The sequence below is a fragment of the Taeniopygia guttata genome, chromosome 4A (genome assembly GCF_048771995.1).
Source record: "Taeniopygia guttata chromosome 4A, bTaeGut7.mat, whole genome shotgun sequence".
NCBI lineage: Eukaryota > Metazoa > Chordata > Aves > Passeriformes > Estrildidae > Taeniopygia > Taeniopygia guttata.
Genome location: NC_133029.1, coordinates 11,721,394 through 11,738,458, shown reverse-complemented (window position 1 = coordinate 11,738,458; position 17,065 = coordinate 11,721,394). Strand labels below are relative to the sequence as shown.

General features: G+C 43.1%; 1 protein-coding gene across 8 annotated transcripts in view; it reads right to left on the bottom strand.

The window, feature by feature from the left end:
• Nucleotides 1–17,065, bottom strand: part of PAK3 (p21 (RAC1) activated kinase 3) — a 128,178-nt gene that overhangs the window by 85,748 nt on the left and 25,365 nt on the right. For 3 of the 8 annotated variants that reach the window (XM_072929152.1, XM_030272656.4, XM_030272661.4), the window contains one exon: nt 4,252–4,362. The exons of 3 other annotated variants lie outside the window; for them this stretch is intronic. The gene's annotated coding sequence lies outside the window, so the exon portion shown is untranslated. Of the gene's footprint in view, nt 1–4,251; nt 4,363–12,040; nt 12,145–17,065 lie in introns of all 8 variants that reach the window. 2 more of the 8 variants (XM_072929153.1, XM_072929156.1) reach the window with 2 other exon arrangements.

Sequence of the window (17,065 nt, the reverse complement as noted above, 5' to 3'; positions counted from 1 at the left end):
GATGGGAAAGCTGGAATTTGAGATCTGTCAGCCAAAGAACACCAGGACACTCTACAAGTTTCCCTTTACCTGGGATCACAGTACCATTAAATCAGCACTTTAGGAGGGAAAATATTAGTATTTCCTACCCAGGTTTTTCTCAAGCAGTAATGAAAAGTTAAGGATATATATATAGTACGACTGATAAGGACTGTATGCAGTAAACAAATAATGAAAATAAACTAACAGAATATGCAGTGTGGGAACTCCTGTACCACATGTGCTATTGTTTATTAATTATATTCCCACAGCAATATACATCTGCAGCACCCTGTAGTCTAAAGCCCCTTCCTTTCTAAATCTTAATTAGGGCTCACAATCAATGCTGAGAAGTGGAAGAAGTGTGTTGATTTCTCTTCTATGTTTGTAAAACCCTAGAAGCAAAATCCAAGCAGACTTGCACAAAGTCACAAGTGAAGCAATAGCATTGCCAGAAACAGAGCTCAAAACTCCTGGATTCCTGGTTCTTCCCAGAGAGAAAGGAAGATTGTTAACAAATCCCCAAAGAGGTGGGAATGAGCAAGAAAATCACAGTGTGCAGTCTGCCTGTTTTCACACATGACTTAATTAGATTGTAGCCTAATTAAAACACAGCCTTTGCATCTTGCCTTTCTTCCTTGATGACATTGGCAGCAGGTATAGGTTGTCCATAGGTTTAAGCTGCAGGCTAGGAAACACCTTCTAACCATGGAGAGAGTGGAACAGCCCAATGATGGGGCTGGAAACCCAGTGACTGCAGTATGGCACCAACTGCGCTCATGGAAAGCACCACTAGACACAAATGCCTGCAAGGCAGAGGGAGAGGAATGAAAATATAAAAGACTCCTCTTCCTAGTGCTTCCTTCCACAGTAAACTTGGTTTTAGAAGCACCAAACACTTGCCATTTCAAATGAAGTTCCCAGGTGTTTGGCACCTCTAGAAAGCAGCTCCTGCACCTTGGTAATTAAAACCAAAACAAATGCAATGCTTTTAGGGGTTGCAGTTAAAGACTAGTTCTGCCAAAAACTGCAAAAGCAAGTGGCAATCATGTATCACAGGGAAGCTGGAAAAATGAGGGCATTACTTGTGTTATGGCATCTCTCCTCCCTTTCTGCCAGGAACATGGTAGGAATGGAATGGACACAATTTACAAAAGGCCACAGAAATGAAGCGTTAACCAAAGATTTGACCTCCACACACAACACCTCACAAATGGGACAACTCTACCACAATGAAAAAAGGGTGTTTTGTCAAAAGATCATTTATAGAGGGCAATGGTCTGGTCAATTTAAAAATTGGATTTAACTTACTTAATCTCCAGCAAGGTCTGATCAGAAACTCAGTGGAAAAACCCAACTGTTGCCACCATTGTGCAAAGGCAGATGTGTCACAAGCACAGGCTGTCACTGCTGGGGGAAGGAGGTGTTCAGGTACCAAGGGAAGATGACAGCCCAGGTTCTTATGGAAACCTGCAATTCATGTCAGGATGAACTGTTACAAAATAAAATACCAACATCTCCCACTACAGAATCAGTTCAGAGTGACCAGAGGTGAAATGCTAAAACAAATACAAATGTGCAGAAGGGCTGAGCCACAGAGCCAGAGCACTCAGGAAATGCCCAAGGCAGCTTCACCCAGACTACATGTCCAACATAATTCCCTGTCCAGACACAACCTCCAGATGCAGACAGTGCTGGAAAGTGTAAGTATTTGGCAGATGAAAAGGCAAAAAACATCTGTAAGCTCCTAAGGTAAAAGACATTACTCTTGCCCCTAATAACTTACAGATGTATTTTTCCCTATCTTGTCTGCAAACATTTCAAACCAGCATTGCATTTCCTAGGGAACTGTGATGCCCACAGAAGGGAACTCAAGTGAGACAATACAGTACATCGAAAATGAAGTTTCCAAAACCATTTGAGATAATGGAAGAGAAAAGAAGGGATCAGAAGCAGTAATGAATGAACACAGAGACAGGATTTCACTGTACATCAGAACTCTGAGCTTCAAAATCACATGGAAATCTCAGCTTTCCTAATTGTAACAGGAAATAGCTCAGGAGATCAACTGAAGGCTCTGAGGCAATTCATTTTTCAACAAGACAATGCGGTCTGCAGCCAGAGCATCACACTGCAGTCATGCTGCCTGGTACTCAGTGTGAAAAAAGATCAAAGAGCAAACAGGAAAGAATCCAACAAGGCACAGTGAGAAGCTGCATGCACATCACTGCTCTCTCACAGCTCACCTCCCTGAACACAGAGAGGGCCTGCACTTCCACAGAGAAGCAACCAGTAATGCCAAGCAACCCTTTTCCTGCTTGCTGCAGTGCTCTGCACACACTTGCTCAGAGCCCCCCACAGTCCAGCCCAGCAGCACTGCTGGGCAACTCCAGCACAGCAGGGTCAAAGAGCCAGAACTCCAGAAAGGTCTAGCTGGGAAAAAAAAAAAAAAAAAAAAAGAGCCAAGGAAGTACATGTCTTTATGAACTTTGATCAGCTTCCATTCCCTTTTCTCTTCTGTTTTGCTGTCACCTATCATTAAAGTTAAATAACATTTGGTCTTGTTGCCATGTTAACCAAGAGACACTGCAGACTCAGAAAGTCAACCTCAGTCCACCCTGCTGGATACTTGCTCCTGGTACACTTGATGGAAAAGCACTGGGAGTAAGAGGGAGTGAACAGGGGATTCATTCCTGGACATGTAAATGCCTGATGCCTACCCAACTCACAAAAGAAATATTGCAAAGGGGTTGAAGACACATTAGATTTAGAATTAGGATGATTCTTTGCAGGTGTATCAGTAGCTACTGTTCAACAGTGTGAAAAAGCCATGATTCACAGATCCACAAAGGATCTGGGACAGGGAACAGCAGCAGCACAATGTAATGCCCAGCCCTCACCCACTGTCTTTACAATGAGCAGTCAAAATTCCTGCAAAGGTGCCTGCTTATATTTCACATCTGTGTTATCTTCCATGCCCATTTCAGTCCTGAGATCAAAAAAGTGCAGTTCATCTCTTCTTCCCAAACATTACCTACCCAGTTCTGCACAGCCATGAATTGATCATATATTTCCTTGCCTTGAGAAGTCAGGATGAGGACACCCCAAAATCTAAAGAAAAATAAAACACTGCTGCACGCCCCTCAAATCATCAAAAACACAGGGCAGCACTGTAGCATGGACACAAAGCTTTCTGTTAGTGGGACAGCATTTTAGGAGGATTTCTGGTTTTCTTCTCTTCCTGATGCTTCCTTACAAATCGGGCTCTCCCTGCCTAGTTCTCCTGTGCTAGAAGTCTCACTGCAGCTGCAGGGAAAGACAAGCCATTTTGCTTGCATGGCTGCCTCTGCATTTCAAGCTGATTTGTATGAGACACTGCCACCCAGCATGATTTGCATACATACCAAAATGCAAGACCTGCTCAAAATGAAGCAGGAAAACCATTTGTCTTTCCTCTCAGAAAAGGTTATGGATTCTTTGCAAATGTTTACTATTATGTGTTTCCTAAGCCTCTGAGCTATAGAATTTGGACATAAAAGGGGGTTCACCCTCTTCCCTCAGTCCCACAATCCTATTTGCTTCAGATTAACATGAATGACCTCTACTTCACTTCAGCTTATTCACTGCCCACAGAGCAGGGTCTGGCTGTACAGAATTATTTCCCTGCCATCATGAAATGCTATTCAGCTGCATAGGAGGGGACAAGGCTGCAGATGCAGGTGTTAGCTTTCTGGAACATTAACTGTTCAACACCCAGACAAGACTCCTATTTAAATCTTGCTCAGATCAGAAGGGTTGCAGAAAACCATGACATAGGTATGAGATACCTGGACTTAACACAGCACAACACAAGGCCCAGACATGTGATAAAGAAAACAGGGGTGAACTACAGCCTGTAATCACACATGCAGGGGACAAAGCAGCCTTGCCATGAAATGCTTCATCTCAGCTCCTCCTGCTGCTCCCTCCCTTTCTGTCCTCAACTATATCAGTCACCCAATGTGCCCCACGCTTGCTGTCTTTAGAGTACATCAGAGGCTCTGGGGTGGGTGCTCTTTTAAATGGCTTAATTTAAATTGACATATGAAGTGTCACCTCCAAATTAAGCCAGGCTGAAGAAAGCCCTTCAGGACCTTTATGTCCCTTGCCTCTCTCCCCTCCCTTCTCACGTTACTTTAAAGAGAGCTTGCACATCATTCACCATGCTGGCCACCAACAGAAAACAACTCCTACCTGAAAGATGTCTTCAGGTGCATGGTCTAAAGGCAGGGAGGATATGCCCTCATTTCCCCAGTCCTCCAAGAATAACAACCCAGACTGAAGTCCCTCCACAAGTTGGATCTCCTGTGTCAGACACAAACCCAAATTATTCTGGCATATAAACACAGATCTGTGCTGAAAGAATGCCCATTGGGCAATTAAAATCTGTTTTGCTCCTCTGTTCTCCAGGCAGGCTGCCTGACTGCCTGGACCCTTTTACTTGAGAAAACAAATATTAGGCCCAATGTACAGCTGGCAGAAAGCCACATAGTACCATCAATTCCTCTGTTACCCTGACTGAAATTTTGACCTATGGTTACAACTACATTGAAGCTCTTAGTTCCTGCCTCCAGGTCCCATACTTTCAGATGGCACAATAACTCTACACACTGATTTTTGCAGACTAGGGACTGATTTTCTGAGACCTCAGTGCATCAGGCTCACAGTGGTCACCCTGTGCAGCACCTGGGCTGCCTAGCAAAACTTACTCTGATATGGACTTTATTGCATTGGGTTTGGGAACTTCTGCAGTGATTTGCAAATAAGCAGAGAGTTCAGACACAACCCCATAACTACTGTATTTAAATGCTGTATTCATTACTACAAAACAGGATCCTGCCTAGAGAAGCAGAGACTGAAACTTCAAGTAGAGCAGAGAAGTGTAAAGGACTGATGGCAATAACTGTCCTGCTCCCACAGAACAAGGCAATCTAACTGTTTAAATACATTCATCACCTGGACTGTCCCAGCAAAAATTCCATCCTCAAACTCACTAAAGAATTCCACACCATTCCTTAGTCTGCACAGGCAAGAATTTGCTTTTGCATTCAGTGAATGGTGGTGGGGGGCTTCGGTTTAAGAAACAAAAACATGTATTTACTGAAAATCACATGTGACTCTTGTGATGAGCAAAGCCATTTAAAACAGTCAGAACCTGGGGGAACCAGCCAGGACACAGAGGGTGTTGTGGGTGTCTCTTTCAGCACACACATACTGATCTTCAGTATGTGTATATTGTAAAAAAAAAAAAAGCCAGAGTCCGACGAAGACTGGTAGGATAATCAGAATAAGGCACATTCCTGTCAGAGTAGCCAGCTTTTTTTAGCTTAACCAAGCAGAGGGTAAGAAGGGTCATCACTGCAATCCAAAAATAGCTAAAAAGCAAACACCAAAGAAGAAAAATAGCTAGTTAAGATCAGTGACTAGAAATAACCAAAGAAGAATAAAAAGGCCATGAGCAAATTTGTACTGGGAATTATGTTGCTATGACCAGAAGGATGAGGCAGAAATTACTTTTCAATAGCAATAATAGGGGAAAGAAACACTTAACAATCTTTGGGCATTTATAAAGCAGACATGATACCTGTTATCAGTAGAACTGACTCTGACACCCTTGAGCTTCCTCACTCCAGTGCGTGCTCAGCTCAAACCCAAAGAAGAAAAAAAAATAGAGCAAAATGTCAACATTCACAAATATTGTAAAAAAATCTCTCATTAAAACTAGGCCACAAAAACAGCAAGCTGTGCATGGAGGAATGCCTAGAGGAGAAAAATGGCATCTTGCTGAATCCAGGCTCTCTGATAATTTTTGCCTCTCCATCATAGACACTTGCCCCATGCTTGCTCTCCAGCATGAATTGCCAGTTGGAATTTTCCTCCAGCATGTCTACAGGGAGGCATCAGGAAACTCTGTAAATGCTGGGAGTAACTACTCAAAAGCACTCTCCTGCAGTGAAACAAAGTGTTAGAGAGGAAAAGGAGGATTATATGCTGGACTGTATGATGGTTTATGCAGACATTCTCATTTAGGAAATGGTAATCTCTGCCTGTAGATCTCTCCTCCTCCGAAAGCCTGGCAGTGTCACTGAATAACTATTTATCATGATCAAAACACTAGAACTCATCCTTGTCTCCTTGCAGGCATGGAGCTTGTGATGATCTCCTTACTTGCCTCATAAGGTAGACATATAAAAGGAAGATGAAAGGAGAGAAGGAAATCAAGAAAATGGATAAAACACATGTGGGGAGAGACACAGCTGAAAGGACCCCACTGTTCAAAGCACACTGGTCAGCAATAGAACAGATCCTCTAAAGGCATCTGTGGCTCATTCCTACTACTATCACCCCAAGAAGGAATTAATCAATATATTCCTTTCCAGACACTCGCTGGTGGTTTCCTCACCAACTCATATTTGGTGAGTTTTTCAGAGGCACAGTGACGTGACCAGAGAATCAGCAAGTGGGTTTCCAGGGAGTGACAGAGCAAAAATAATGGCAAACAGCTTGACCCAGTCATAGGTGAGACTGCTTAGAAGATGCCGCCTGGTGAAGAGCTCTAAAGACTGAACTCTCACTTGAAGGAGGCAGCTTTCACAGGGCAGGAGCCAAAAGCCTGTCCAAAAATATGATCAACGTCCATTTTAGTTTAATCACAGAAGCAAACTCAATTAACATGGCTGATATAGTAGAAAGTTGTGCAAAATAACTTACTGGATTTCTCTTTCTTCTTTCCCACAGAAAAAAAAAAAAAAAAAGTTGTTTGTCAGTCCCATCGGAATGCCTTTGATCTCAACACTGATCTAAGCAAAAATAAAAACAAGAAGAAATCAAAGAAAAAAAAATGAAAAAAGCTCTCTATGGAAGAGAGCATCCATCTTCTCTCCACCCACTGCTTTGCCTCTGCCTCCCCAGGCAGAAGCAGGTGACTCCTGAGAGCTGGAAAGGTGCAATGCAGAGAACAGCCTCACATACCCCAGTGTGCCCCAGACACTTCTGAAAGGGTCTACCAGATCCTCCATTCTGCTCTGGTTTTCTCGATATGTTAATAAGTGATAAAGGTTTACTGTGCTGTAGTTACATTTTACAGTCACACATAGTGTTCCTCTTAACAGCATTCTCCCTCTTTAAACTCCCAGAAGTAGGGAAGCACAGTCCATACAGTTTAAGGATCTTCTGTATATTGAATTTTGAAGCCATCATCATTGCTAGATTAACTGAACTCGCTGGGACTATCTACAAAAACAAATTATCAGCCCTCCACAGGCTTGCAGAAGGTCAGGGCTGCCAGGCAGAGAAAACTAAAATTCAAGAGTGGCTGTCTGTGTATTAGATCTTAATTTAGGCATGGTTTGGGAATTTCAGCACTTTCTGAAGATTAGGCATGCAAATCCTCTTCCTGAACTCACAGAAGCTGTTAGTGAGCTCAGAAGTTAAACACAATTAAGCATCTCCTGACTTGTGGCCAGGATTATAATGTCTGTGGAGCAGTCTGACACTGCCTTGTGCATCCCTTTCTTTACAAGATGATCTTATCTGCTCAGGGATCTCAGAACCACTGTATAGTAATTATTCCATTTAAATTACATCAGTTGATATCAGATTAGCCTTATTTTGGCTTTTCCAGGAAAAACCTGAAAGCATCCACAGACACACATTGCCTCTTCTGATATCAGCAAAAATGTTGCTATTGATTTCAGGAGAACTGGGATTTCATTGCAACATTTAGTGCTGAGTGTCACTAAGCAAAACAGGACTGCCCCAGATTTCCCTACAGTTGTTAAACAAGAGAGCTATCAGTTCTAAAGACGAAAGCAGAACTGTAAACAGTGCTCCTTGCAGTGATGATGATAATTGGAGGGAAAAAAAGGAGAATTAATATTTTTCTGTGGCACTGGATGTTCCCAGTAAATGCTAGAAATTGCAACAGTGTTCAGTGACAGACATAGTTTATTGTTCACAGAAGTCTTTCTCACAATCACAATTTTTTACCTCTACAACATTTAATTACCAAAATTTCTGCACTGGCCCCTGCAGTCTGGAAGCTGTTCAGGTGGTCACACTGCAGCAGTGAACACTAACCCTGAGACCAGGGAAAGGGCCTCAGTCTGTCAAAACGTGTGGCTTCAGAGAGCCCAGCAAACCTCCTCCATGGCACAGCTGCTGTGCCTGGCTGGTGCAGGAGCAAGCAGCAAGTCCAAGAAACAGGCAGACAGTTTGTGATCCTTTTGGGAAGAACACTCCTATTGGGGAGAATGGAAAGTTCATCTACACTCACTCCCAATGAGGGGCTGTACAGCCACCCCCGTGCTGAGCATCACTCACCCAGGATCAAACCACAGACACTGCATCACTGAGTCACAGAAACTCAGTCACCCTGTCCAGTTTTGAGTCTCAGGAGAACATTCAATTCAGAGAGTTTCCTCATCCCCCATGAAGCTCTGTTTATGATTGATTAATCTAGACATACATCAATGATAATAACTTGATAAATCTCCATGTGCAGGAGGTCATTTTTAAAGAATCATTATGTGCATTAGAAAGCTTTAACACTCATGACACTATAATTATAATCAAGCCTCATCTAGTATTACCAAGCATTGGGGAAGAGTGTGGTGGGGAATAGTTTGCTTTAATTCCCAATGTAATTTAAATTCCCTTTTGTTCCAGCAGCCAAAGCCATTTTCCTTTTTAAAAGCATAGCAATGCCTACCTGCAATTATGAAATAAGTAATTTCATTTAAAGGCAACAGCTACATACAAGAAACTCCTGCACCTTGGATGTCCTGGTGGAAAAACATGAATTACACATCTTTGTCACAGAGCTGGCCAGTTATGGCTCCCTATAGCTCAGTACTACTGTAAAATAAAAATTTATAAAGATGGAAAGCTCACAGCTTTGCAGGGTAAAACCAGAGCTGTATTTCATATCTCCCAAAACCTACTGTGTGCAGCACAGACCTGAAAGAATTTTTTTGCCTTAAGGCTAGAGGGGGATACTTGGTTCTCTGCACAGTTGGCAGGTTCAGTTACGAAGCTATAACCCTCTGTGAGAATTACAAGGCGAAACACCACATCTTGAATAATTCAGGAAGTCAGCTTGAAGGACAGCAGCAATTCCTTTTTGCTTTAAATCCTGTCCCCCTCTTCCCCACACTGATCTCCTGGGACTCCACGAAACATAAAGCAGCAGGCAATAAACGAACCAGCAATTACCAGAGACAGATGCATAAAGCCCTACCCTCCCTTCTCCCCCCCATGTGCCATCAGAAAGGACTCTCCCATGTCTCTTCTTTCTGCTGACTTGGGAGTGAGAAAGAGAAAGCAAAAGATTATTTATCTGATCTCCAAATTCAAAAGTGCAGAGCATCCCCAGGCTCCAAGAGAAGAAATCCCTGGGAAGGTCATGTCAATAGTGTCCTCTGCCTGGCAATACTTCTCACAGCTGACAGAACTTTCAAGGTGCCCAACATCAAAGCTACAGGGTGAAGTCAGGAACTCTGACTGGGTTTATAAATCCCAGTTTAGCACATGCCCACTGCGATTTATGAACATGGTACATTAATGGCTGTGCTCAGCATCACTAAATCAGTCCCTCCTGCTACAAGTAAGCTGGATAAATCAGACCATTTTCATTTAGGGTGATTTATACTGCAAATCAATCAACATTCATCTGTGAGTGATTTGTTAACATATTGCAAGATATTCTAATCACTTTCTGGTTTTCCATCAATCAAAGCTTTTGGGAATTACATCACTAAATCCCAGACTAGAGGGGCTAGGGCCATGAATCAAGTCTTGGAGGCAGAACCAAGCAGGCTTACAGCGTGGTGTGATGGTTTGGTTAGGCTGGGCTGGTTTGGTTGGGACTCCCTGCACAAACTGGAACCCAAACTTTGCATGAGATCTGCTCTCCTGTCTTGTTCCACAATTCCTCAGTCCCATGCTTCCATGCACAAAAATGAGACGAGAGCATGTCCCCCTGGGAGTTGGATCACGAGAAAAAATACCTTCAGAAGAGCACAGGGTGTTCAACACTACTCATGTCTACACTGCAAGGCTGGCAAGAGATGTCAGAGGGAATGCTCCAGAGAGGGGAATGCCCCAGCCAGCAGAGAGCAGGCAACAAGAGCCCTATTCCCAGGGCTGGGCACAGCTGCCTCCTGCAGCCAAGCAGGATGCATCCCCCTGTGCCAGATAGACCCAGAGCTCATGGCACACCCTGGGAGGAACAAGGGCACAACCACCCCCTCTGCTGCCCTCACAAATGCATCCCTGTTCCCTTCCTCACCCTGCCCAGACTGGGAGAAATACAACTGCCACTCAACAGTGCTCGGACTGTTGTAAAGTTTATATAAGCACAGAAACAAATACACATTTATATATACATATACGTGTACATTGTGTTCATACATCCATGTATATATACACACGCACACACAAATATAGAGGGATTCTGGACATAATAGTAGGAACTGAAAGAGCTCATGGTCAAGTGCTTCAGTAAGAGACTTTTCCAAACCCAGAGTGTTTGCTTGTTCTTCCCCTTAGTCCCAAAGCCTCAGCCTCTGTAGTCTGGAACAGGCCCCTTCAATTCCATAATTAATTTAACCATTTGGCAATCTAGCTGGATTTTGCCACTATCAGAATGATTTTACAATCCAGAGAAGCTGCTAGGAACAAAGTAGAACCATTTAAAATACAGTTGATTAGGTAACTTGTGCCTTTTAAGCATACTGCATGACTATCTGCACACAAAACACCTCAAATATTGATGAACTCTGGTGAGACTTATGCCTTGCATTAACTGCATGAGCTGCAAGCCCAGAACCAGTGTGCTTTGGCTCCTGGCTACAGGGCAGATTCAAAACCTCAGCAAGTGCTAGCACTGTTATAGCACCTTATTTGTGTAGTCTCGCTCCCACACTGGGGACTTGAGATCTACCCTTCAAATATTTACACACACACACTTCACACACCAGACTAGACACTGTGGAAGCAGAGCTGCAGATATGTATAATACACCTTTTTTTCCCTGTGATATTGTTATGAAGTAGGAGGTGAGATTATTCACATATTAGGCCTTCAGTCTCCAGGGAACTGCCTGTGATTTCTATATTTATACCTTCAGTGTTGTCACAGAAAACATTGCAAGAGATTTTGATCTTGAATACTGATGCAAATTATAAAGAAAAAATCTGGCATTTAAATCTCATCCCCAAAGCTCAGGAAAACAGAGTCTCTCAGATTTTTGCTCTCCTCTTTCTTAAAACAAAAGGGCAGAGTAAAGCAGCAGGAGGCCATCACACAAATGACAATCATCAATCGATCAAGCTATCAAACAGCTGTCATCAAGAAGCAGAAAATAGATTAATGAGCATTCATTATTGACTGGTCAAGTAACCTGGCAACAACGTCACTTCAAAAGCTGACAACAGCAGGACTCTCTAATCACTTCCAAGCAGGACAGGACCTTTCCTATGCCACTGGACAGCACAGCCCTGGCCTTTTGCTCTTCAGCATGGGGGGACATTAAACAGGACTTAGATAAAATACTGGCTGCTAAGCAGAAATATCTGAGAATTTGATTTTCCAGTCATGTAGGCATGAAGACAAATGTGGAAATCTAGATCAAGAGATGTAAATAATTTAAACAACCGAAATAAGTAAATAATTTAAACAACCTATCCTAGGTTGCTGCCTAATACTAACAATAAAGTTTTGAAGATGAGCAACAAAGAAATGGTAAGAAAATGTAAGGGTTCACATGGTGGACATTTATGTTCCTGCACTGTCAGTGACACTGTGGCCAACTAACTGTTCATGCTGGCTTAACATTATTATGAAGAAAAGGTCTGTAGGCTGGGCAGACTCTGAGAATATTCCTGCTTTCCAGTGCAGTGCCCAGGTCTCTTTTATGAGTCTGGGCTCTGAACTACCCTAATTTTACATCTGGCCCAGTGTCTGTAGCATACATGCAGATTACCTGTTCTGTATCTGCCCAGTTCAGATAGGATGTGAACACATTCCAGGTCATCAACCCACATGCTCATGGCTCACTCCTGGTCAAACCAGCCCAGCTCCAAGGACCTTCCAGAAACAGAGCAAAGGATATTTATTTCATCAACTTTCTGCACAAGTTCAAAAACATTTTACAAAGGTCAATGAAAGGGGTGGAAAGCACCTTATGTCAGCAGTTGGCTCAAGACACACAGAGTTGATGGATTGAATGCTGCCAACACTGGGATTGTGTTGCTCTTGTGCAGAAGATGAACTGCAGCCTTGCAGACAATGGGTACTAGGCTGTGTTAAGAGTATACTACAACAACAAATGAAAACTGGGTGGCTTTTTTGTTTGCTTGAGGGACTGCTTCAATCAGGTAAAAATAAACAAAGACTCCTCTTCTATGCACAGTGATACCACAGACTCACATGACTCCACCACATGTGTTACCTGTCTGACTCCTTAGGTACAAAATCGGGGAAAAATGAGTGTCAAACAGTTACTGTGGTCCTCCATAAGCCTCTCTGTCCTCTGCACAGTGCTGCTGCCCCTCTCCTGGAGGAGCTGAAATACACAGCAGAAGCAGTTGGCACTAATATATATAAAAATTCATTAAAACTGCTTTGCCTTTGTGGGGATCCACCTCTTCTCCCCTGCCCCACATTTCTTTGTTTCATGCTTCAGCAAGACCTGTGAGGGACAACAGCACTAGTGGTGCCCGTTCCACACAGTAGGAAGTTCCCTCTGCCTCCATTTCTCAGGTCACTTTTGCCTTAGTGAGATGTCCCATGAGCTGTCCTCCAGTGCCAATGTCAAACGATTATAAAGGGAAGCAGAACATTTATTTCCCTTTGTATCATTTAAAGACCTACCTTGTGGGTCACATCTACTCAGTAATTTACCGAGGTGATCTGAAATATGGGTCCGTATCTAATGTCTCTTGATATTAAAGAGATTGATTGTAGCAGGGGGAAATCAATGGTGCAGAACATGTAAGTGTGATTCAACAGCAGCAAGTGCCTATTCCAAAAGAGCTGAGATGCTGCTGCACAAAAGGAACCAGCATTTAGTCAAATGTACTCAATAACTGAAGAGTTCTCTGCCTTTGTCAGCCACTCTAAAATAAACCTTATCATCAGTATTGCAGCAGGGCCTGCAAGACCCACCTTCAAGGCCTGGACTGAAGGCCAAAGGAGGACAAGCAGCCTTCCCCAGAGAGCATGAAGGGACCTGTGTGTACAGCTAAGGATGCATTAGAAACAACAGGAGGATTTGGGTCAGACATGGAAACAGTGCTGCCCACTGTCAAAAGAAGCTAAAGAATACTCTTTAATAAATGCTGTTGTGGAAGACAGAGTTTTGAGGAAGGATAAGAAGGAAGAAAATTAAGTTCTGCTAGGGATCTTGGAAGAACAACTTCCCCCATGAGAGCCAAAGTCCAATGGTCACTGGTCAAAGACCCCCCCCAACAAACTAAACAGCCTTTATGGTTAGTTCAAGTGAGATAATGGGACCGAAGGAGTGAAGTGCCTCCTCACTCCTTCCCAGCTGCCACTGCCTTCCAGAGTGGATGAGCTACTGCCTGGTGTTGGGCAGGGTGGCCAGAAGCAGCTTCAGGAGAGTGCACAGGTAGGAATCAGGGGAAGGAAGACGAGCAGTTGGTGTCTGACTGAAGGGAGAAGGTGGAGAGATCTTCAGAGAGGAGGAAATGTAGGCATCAGACTGGAGAGGTGAAATGAGATTTGACAGCTTTCATTGCGTTCTGGGAAGGATGATACAGAGAGCTGAGAGAGAAGATAGTGCAGACCCGGCTGGAAGAACTTTACTTGTACTTCACCTTAACAAAAAATCCCAACAAACCAAACCAAAGCAAACTAAACCAGCAGCAGCCTCTCCATATAATGCAGATGCATTTGAAACAAACATCAAACTAAAAAAAAAAAAAAAATCTGAAGATAATTCAAGCACAGATCATAATTTAGACTAAACCAATATCAATTATTCAGGTAACTCCAAAGCTCTATCTTCACTGAGATAAAACACCATTATTAGCACAGAAAATTAAAGCCATTTACTTTGAGATCAGTGAGATCAGAGCATGTGAGAAGACTGAGCTCTGCTATCTCCTTTTAATACCATGCATTTTCCTAAACTAATAAATATTCATGCTGGAAACCACTGTTTTCTGCAAAGGGGGCAAACACCCTCTCTTCATCAATTCAGTACTTCCTCCCTGCATCTTTCTTACCAGCAGCACATTTTTTCCTAAACTTTTAAAAATAGAGGTAAAAATACCACTACCAAAAAAAAAACCCAACCAAAGTTAAAAAGAAAATCCCAGCTGCCACAATGAATCACTCCTAAAGGGAAGATGTTCTGCAAAGCTGAACAGTGTTAACAAGTTCTGTCTGGGACCAATTTGAGAATAACTTTTCACCAAAGATCCAAAAAATGTCCCAGGATAACCTTAGCCCAAATTATCATTTGAGGTCGCAATGGCTTTCATACACACAGTAACCTCTTTCCCTGCCAACATCCTTCTGCTTCTGGCTTCAGATTTCCACTGAGAAGAAATTAAAAAACCCAGTCCCCACAAGCCATTTTATTTATTAATGGGCAAAATTCTCTCCGTTTCTTCACTGCTTTTCCCATAGCTACTAGACAATGCTCAGACACCCTTCTGCTTGTCTACGTAGAGCTAAATTACATTTAATTCAATTATAAGTGAAAGCAACAGGAAGCCAATATGACAACTCCACTAGCTAATCTTCCACTTCTCTGCCACAATTTCATCTATAAGGTCCTTTTCTCATTTTATTTCAGCATTCTCGGCTGCCTCAAAGTCTGATTTGTTTATTTTAAGACAAAAGCAATAATGTGTCTTTTATGTAATATCAAAGGTTTTAAATGTAAGTAGAGATAAATGAAGTCTTGATACACTACTATTCTCAAATAGTCAAACAATTGCTTTTAATGCTGTTAAATTAGAAAAAGTAAACGGTTAATTTTCAGCACCAATTTCACATTCATCTTGCTGAGTGCTTCTAACAGAGATGCATGCACAAAAACCACTGTGCATTGCAAAAAATATAAATAACTAAAATAAAATAAAGCTATTTAATTATATGGCATTTTGATGAGCTTTAATAATTATATTGCATTTTAATGGCTTTTGGACAATTAACTCCCTTCAGCTCTTTGCAAATCTCTGCCTTAGGCAATGACCCCGTGCCAATGTCCACCCCAAATCAATGTGTAAAACAAAGTCCTCGTAACTCATGTCTCTGCTGAGGTACAGTCACATCCAGAATGAAAGCAGCCACTGTGGCCAGCACACACAGCAGTGTGCTCCCCTTGGCCATGACCCCACAGGGATTCAGCCACATGAGCTGGAGCACTGGGAGCCTGGGACAAGAAGTTGCATCCCATCCATTTTCCTCTGCTCCACTGGCCAGCAAGGCTGGCTGACAGGGAGGAGCATCATTTCTTCAGACACTAATACCATGACTTCAAGGAACATGGAGGGGGATGTTGTCTCTGGAATCTCCTTGGTGAATATTAACCTGTGCCAACCTGTCTATCTTTTAACAGCTGGGAAGGAAGGACAAACTCACAGATGCAAACTTATGAACTTATGGGTCAGGAAATCTAAGTTCTCCCTGGGAACTACATTTCTAAATAAAACCCATCTTTTCAGTGCAGTGCTATTTATAAGAGCTGCAAGTTTATACTGCTCATTCCCCATTTAGTTTAGCCTTTCTCTAATATTCATTATCTCAATCTCGACTTCTCACTGTCTGCATATCCATTGTCACCTCTCATTTAGGAGTGACTCATTCTTAAAAGGATTTAGTCAGCTGTGAACAGCCAAGCTGAGCACTGTGCATGGCATAGCCAGGGGAAGAGAAACTCTAGAAATGTCTGGACAGATCTATTCAGATAACCTCCTCTGCAAACAGAACAAGTATGCAGCCCAAAATAACCCACCTTGAGTCTTTGGGAATTTTACTCCAGAATTTAGGGTCAAATTATTGCTGTCATGCAGACTTTAGAAGTCTCGGTAAAGAAGCCCTCTCCTCCTCTTCGTCACTGCCCATGACACCCTTCCAAAGCAGCAGCTATTTGCCTCACTGTCCCCTGCATGCAGGAAGCAAACCAGAACATTGCACCATCTTCCAGCAGCAGTGCTCAAGAGCACAGATTTGACCCACTATACTGTTCTTCTACATGCCATGAAAAGCCTTTCCTGAGGAGGTGATCACCTCTGCCCCTTGTTGGGAGCTGCTGGGACAGAGCTGCCTTCCAGTGGGACTCATCTGAACACATGGCTCTGTTAGATCCCCTCCCCAGTTTCCAGCACCTTCTCTCCTGAGGTATGCTGGCTTGGTGGCTCACAGGTCTGCAGGGGAACTGGGCGGGTGGCTTGTAGGTCCACTCAGGAAGCTGCTTATGACACAGGACATGAAGAGAAGTGAGCAGCTGCTGTTCAGGCTTGAGGGAAGGGCACCCTGTGCACCCCTGACATCTGTGGGAAATGACAAGGCAGCCTCAGAGTCCAAGATAGCTGGGTACTGTACTGTACTTACTCGGGAAAGGAAAAGTAAGCCCTATATTAAATGAGAATTTCCTTTTGGATTTATGAGTGTGGCTGAAGATCACAGAGGTGTCCAAAACACTGTGCCAGCAAAATGCATCCAGCTTCCTCTTCAAATGAGCCTAATAAACAGGGAAAACCCTGTCAGTCTGAATATACTGTAAGCTAGTGAGGCACACATTTAGTCCCTGACAAGGCTGATTTCCATGGTCATGTGCAGCTCAGCCAAAGAGGATGACAAGTCATCCCAACACTTCACCTCTCTGTGGCAAAAGTGCCCCTGCTTTGTCTTCTGCTTTTGACATTTTGCTCAAAAGGACAAAGTAAGTCCACCTCTTTTCTTCATCACCCACACCCCCTGAGCCTGCACGGACTGGCCATCCACACAACTCAGCTCTGTCACAATAGAACAG